Source organism: Bos mutus, chromosome 8 (assembly GCF_027580195.1).
Source record: "Bos mutus isolate GX-2022 chromosome 8, NWIPB_WYAK_1.1, whole genome shotgun sequence".
Classification (NCBI taxonomy): Eukaryota; Metazoa; Chordata; class Mammalia; order Artiodactyla; family Bovidae; genus Bos; species Bos mutus.
In genome coordinates, this window is record NC_091624.1 from 50,612,490 (window position 1) to 50,618,489 (window position 6,000).

General features: G+C 52.0%; 1 protein-coding gene across 1 annotated transcript in view; it reads right to left on the reverse strand.

Moving 5' to 3' along the window:
* FRMPD1 (FERM and PDZ domain containing 1) overlaps window positions 1-5,596 on the reverse strand; it is a 109,059-nt gene extending 103,463 nt beyond the window's left edge. The window contains 1 exon segment of the mRNA XM_070375627.1: window positions 5,290-5,596. The gene's annotated coding sequence lies outside the window, so the exon portion shown is untranslated.
* Between the last annotated feature and the right edge of the window lie 404 nt (window positions 5,597-6,000).

Sequence of the window (6,000 nt, forward strand, 5' to 3'; positions counted from 1 at the left end):
AGATTGTAGACTGCCAGGTTCCTCTGTCCATGGGATTTCCCAGGTAAGAAAACTGGAGCAGGTTGCCATTTCCTTCTCCAGGGGATCTTCCCAACTTAGGGATCGAACCTGCATCTCCTGCATTGAAGGTAGATTCTTTACCAATAAGCTACCAGGGAGGCCCATTTAATAATATAGGCCATACTGAATAAGCTAAACTCAGACTCATCTCTGAGGTTACATCAAGTCTTCACCAAATGAAGGGCCTACATTTTGAGGCATCTGAATGTCACAAGGGAATTTAGCTGAGGACCACACCCCCTGTGCATTAGCATCATGTTTCTGGCCTGATTCAAACCATTTCAGAACTCATAAAATCACTAGTTTCTGTTACTCCAGTATGGCAAAGTCATCACTAGGGCTGGGCTCTGTGAGAAGGGCTGTGGGGTAGAGGTAAGAGGGGGGTTATGCCCACCCTCCCAAGGACTTCTCAAGGCCATGGCCAAATACACAAGCGGCCACACACAGAATCCTTCAAGGTTGACAGTGATGCTGCTTCATAAGAGGTACCAACTGCAGAAGGGAGGTCTGGTGAAGATGAAGATCCTGCCTGGGACAAGGGGATAAGGAAGACAATTCCCAGGACAAATCAGATTTGAGCTGGGCCTTCAGGCGAGGGCAAGACCACCAGGGCTGAGGTGAATGCTAGGCAGAGGGGCCATATGGATGGATGAGCAAAGCCCTAGCCCTGGGTGCGGGGGGTAGGGATTATGCATGGAGGACAGGGTGAAGGAGAAGAGGGACTGAGGCAGGATGAAGACAGCCCATCGTGTCCGCTAGGCTGAGGTCCCTGGACTTCATTCCCCATATACAAGGGACCCACTGAAGGCCTCTGGACCACATGTTAGAAGAAACAAGTTTGACACTCAGAGAGAGAGTGGAAGGAGGAGGATGTGTTTGAGAGAGACTTTAGAAGTAAAAAAATCACTTGATGAGTGATTAGATTTAAGGACGGAGGGATCAAGGGAACAAGATGATCATTCTCCCCTGCTGTGCGGCTCCTGGCTTGGAGGGGGAGGGGAATGCTGGCCATCGGGGATCCCACAGCAGGCAGGCAAGGCTAGCTTTGATGCCACCACAGGCTCAGCCCCAGTCAAGCTTCCCCTGGGCACATCTATGGGGGTGCCCTGGGTACCTCCATGGGCATTACTCTACAGAGTTGCAGAGAGAGAGAGGAGATAAGGGAAAAGAGAAGTGAAGGAGGGACAGAGAGGAAAGGAGGAGCCTACAGGGAAGGGATGCAGAGACAAGGTTTTTGTTTTTTTTTTTAAGTGAACTGTCAACAACTTTAATGAACTTGAACTGTGTCCACCAAAGCAGACTGACTCGTGGATGCCTGAGGGCTCCAGCCTCTGTAGTTCATTGTGGCCAGTTCTCTCAGACCAGCTTCCACCTTACCTGCAGAACTGGGTCTACAGTGAGACATCCCAAAGCAGAAACAGCAGCTCACCACACCCCCGGGGCCCAGTCCTGAAGGTGAGAGGGTGGTTGGCTGGATGTGTCTCTTTCCAAAACTCCAAAAACATAGTTTTACATTCAAGGGGCAGACAACCTGCTCCAGAGTCTCCTTAATAACAGTGAAGATGACATCTGTCCAGACAGCCCATCTAGGCCTAGAACCCACCAAGTTCCTTCAGACCTCCAGGCCTTTGCATCTGCTGTTCCCTCTGCCTGGAAGCTTGCTACATCCCTGGCTCTATTCTAATATAACAACACATGTAATCCTCAAAGCAACCCTATCAAGTAGGATTATTACCCCCAGTTTATAGATGAAGAAACCCAGAAGACTATATATAACCTGACCGTGGAATATATTTAGTTGTCAGGGGGCCAGGACTCCAGGCGGTGTGGCCCCAGAGTCTGCACACTTCTTTACAGTTACCCCACCTCTTCCAGAGCTGGGCTGCCTCTCTCAGTTTCAGGCATGACTGGCTCCCTCTCTCGCTGCCTCTCCATGGCTCAGACAGGCCTTGCCTGCCCACCCTCAAATGGAGCACTCCACTACCCACCTTCTCTCACATTACCCTGCTTATTTCCTTCCCAGCCCTTAGCACCACCTGCAATTATCTTATTTATGTATTGTTTGTTTATTATGTTTGTCCAACTAGAATATATACTCCAGGAATGCAGGGATCTTGCCTTTTGTTCCAGTGTATTCCTGGGGCACCTAGAATAATTCTCTGGCACAGAGAATGTTCTATGAATAACTATTGAATAAGCAAATGAAGGATAGTGCTTTGGATGCTACATGGCGCTACCCAGGTATTGCAATGCTGTCCTTTACCCCCCTGTCCTCTTCTTCTTCCTTGGCTACTACAAATGCCCCTCCCTACACTAGGCAGATGAGAGCAGGCACCCAGTTCCCAGTATATATGGACAAGACTGATCTATTTATAACTGTGTCTGGCAGTCAAGTCCCCCAAACCCAGGTCCTTGAGCACTAATGATAAGCTTGTGGGAGGCAGAGATTCCATCTTCCAATTTATCCCTCTGTAGCCTTCCACCACTGAACAGTACTTGCAGGTCACTGGCTGCTGTTGATGTCAGTTATGGTCCAAGCAACCTCCAAAGAACAAAAAGCCCCCACACCTTCAATCAGGAGGCATCTTGAATACAAATCACACTGTCATAGGAACTCCGTCCTGGTGGAGGGGTTCTAACACAACGAAAAGTGAAAGTGAAAGTCTCTCAGTCATGTCCAACTCTTTGCAACCCCATGAATTATACAGTTCGTGGAATTCTCCATGCCGGTATACTGGAGTGGGTAGCTTTTCCCTTCTCCAAGGGATCTTCCCAACCCACAGAACGAACCCAGGTCTCCTGCATTGCAGGCGGATTCTTTACCAACTGAGCTATTAGGGAAGCCCTCTAACACAATACAGATTGCTAAAACAAAAGTACTATTTACATACTCCAACATTTAGGGAACTTGCCTATGAATCTGCTATTAAAAGGAACTAACTTATCAAACACTCATTGTACGCAAACACTCTGTTAGACACTTTTACACACAAGACCTCATTTAACCCTGTGAGTCTGGAATTATTATTATTCCCCTTTGAAAAAGGAGAAAAGTGAGGCTCAGAGGTCCAACATCCCCAGACCAGTGTGGATCCCAGCCCAGGGTCAGTGCCTTCTGAATCACTTTCCACTGTCCTCTGCTCTGAGGCATTCTGCCCTCTCTTGTGCTTCCACCAGACTTGCTGTTCTTCGTCTGGGCCCTGTGCTTTCCTACCTGTGTATCTTTGCTCATTCTAGTGCTGTGATCTAAAGTGGTCTTTCCACTTTTCACCACCTGTTGAATCCTCTTCTTCCTTCCACTTTCCATGGTGTGCATGTCCCCAGTCTCCCCAGTTAGAATTCACTCCCCATGGCATTCCCAGAGGTCCCAGGGTTTAGCTCCCAGAATGCCCTGTGCTATTTCTCTTTATTTCTCACTAAAATCTGAGCTCCTTGAGGGTAGAGCCCATCAGTATTTTACCTCTTTGTTTCCTCCAGAATGAGTTGAGAAAGTTCTTGCTGAACCACTGAAAAATGAAGAGGGGAAAGACTGGTGGCACTGGAAGGCATCTGAGAGATCGAAGGCTCTGAACAAATTAGCTTCAATTACAGAGTATTGTTCAGGAAAGGCAAATTTATGATTTATGTGCCACAATTCTGCCATTTTCCTGCTCCAGTCCCAAAACACACTCTCATTAGTCCTCTGATTTCATAAAGCTTGAAACTTAAAACCGGGAAGTCTAGGAAGGAAATCAAATAATAAAATCACTTCCATAAGAATCCTTTCATAGTAATGGATTTCACCCACACACTGGGGAGTCACTAATTGCAGCACAAGCAGGAGATGGGGGGTGGGTGGTGTTGGTAAGAGACTGGGCAAAGGACAAAGTTCAACTGCTAGGATGTCACAGTTAGCCACCTTGAGTTTGTTCTGCTGTGGATGCACCAGAACTCACTTGTCCTGGAAAATACGCACTTGCCTAACTGTTGGCCTCTCCAATCACAGCTATGTTGAACATCCACCAAAGGATATCTGGTCTATAAGTGATTTCAAATTGTCTTGATTGGAAAACATCTTAGTCTGTGGCTTTAGACTAGAAACTAGGAGATGCTGGCCTCTATGTTAGGACCCTTAGATCAGTGAATTATTTTTTCCCCACACAACTATTTGAGGTTTTTACTAAAATAACCGACTCACAAACAGAAATGCTTCCTGATCTACAAGCCACTTTGAAAACAAATCATTATGCCCTTAAATATTTTATGATGGTCCAAAGCTCTGAAGGGGGAAAGGTGAGCATTCACCAATCCTTACCATGTCTATTTCAGGAATCGAAACAAACTGCCAATGTCTCCTTTATTTCCTAAACGCCTATTTGCAAGTGCTGTGTGGATTCCTGGTGAAATAGTCCCTCCCCAAATACAGAGACCAGGAGATTTCACTTCATCAGGTTTATAGCCGAAGGATCTCAACGATCAGCTAGTGAACTCAACACCCGCCCCCACCTTTTTATGGGTGGCAAAACTGGTAGGGGGTACTTGCCCAAGGTCACATAGTCAGTGAATGGCAGAGCAGCCACCAGAAGCCAGGGGCCCCCTGGCTCCCCGCCCTGAGAGCATCCGCTATTTCCAAAGGCTGACTCAACACTCCTCCTAAAGCTCAGCCAGAGCTGCTGCAGGTTAGCAACTTGACCCCTGAGATTGACTTCTGTAAGGTCCCAACATTTCTCTACACCCCCAAGGAGCTGTGGAACTGAGACACTCAGGGGTGCCCCGCGACTCACTAAGTGGCAATAAGGCAGGACGCTTCAGGTGATCGCCCCTGGCAAACCCCTCCCGGTCCAGGTGTGGCCGTAGCGACGGGGTAGGGCGAGTTGGTCTGCGGTCACTCAGAAAGTTGGCCGCTGGCCGTGGGCGCACTTGAACTCAGGTCGCCCGGTTTGCCGCTCTTTTGCACTATGCCATGCAGATCTCGAAAACTTAAGCAATACATTGATACTGTGTTAAGATTTAACGACCGCAGGCCCTGAGCGAGACCGGGACGCGCGCCCCCCGCCAGGAGTGGGGGCTCTAGGACTGGAGGCGGGCGCGGGTCACCAGGGGCCGGTGGTGCAAGCGGAGCGCACGGCGGAGGGCGGCGCGGAGGAAGCTGCGGGGGCAGGCAGTCTGTAGCTCCCGGAGGCGCAGGCCCGGGGCGTAGGGACCTGCAGTCCCCCCCAAAACTTTGCGGCGCCGGGACCTCGCCCTTACCTGCAAGGAAGCGCCGCCCGCGCGGACGCGGACCTGGCGGGCTGACGCTCTCGGCTAGGGGCGGCCCCGCCCGGCGGCGGCACGGACGCGGGCAAGGCTCGGCCAGCGGCTCGGCTCGGGATCGGCTCGGGCTCCGCCTCCCGCGCCGCGGCTGCAGCCCGAGGAGGGGGGCGCACGGCCGGGCCGCGCCCGCCCGCGCCGTCTGGCCGCGGCAGGTGCTGAGGCTGCAGCTGCGGGGCTGCCAGCTGCCGGCGCCGCGACCCCCGCCCCGGGGGAGGAGCCCTGCGCGCCGCCTCCGCGGGCCCCGGAGGTCCCGGCCCGCCGCAGTGGGCGGTCCCGCTCCCACCCGGGCCCTGCCTCCGCCGGCCTTGGCCAGCTCCTGCCTGGGCGCGCAGCGTCCGCCGGGTATCCACTGGGAGACTGAGGCCGGGAGAGAAAGGGACTCCCAGGCTCACCCGGACCGGCGGCGGTACAGCCAGAACTAGAACCCAGAAGAGTCACAATTTCCTTCTCACTCCTCCCTTCCCCAGGCTCTCTTACTCCAAGGCCTTTTGAAGAGAGCTCCAGCTACACGGGACTCTAGGGACACAGATGATCCCGACTGTCCCCCACACCACCACCACAGACACGCGAGCGCGCCGCGCACACACACACACACACACACACACACACACACGCCCTCGCGCTGAGGAGAGGTAGAAGGGGTGGGTC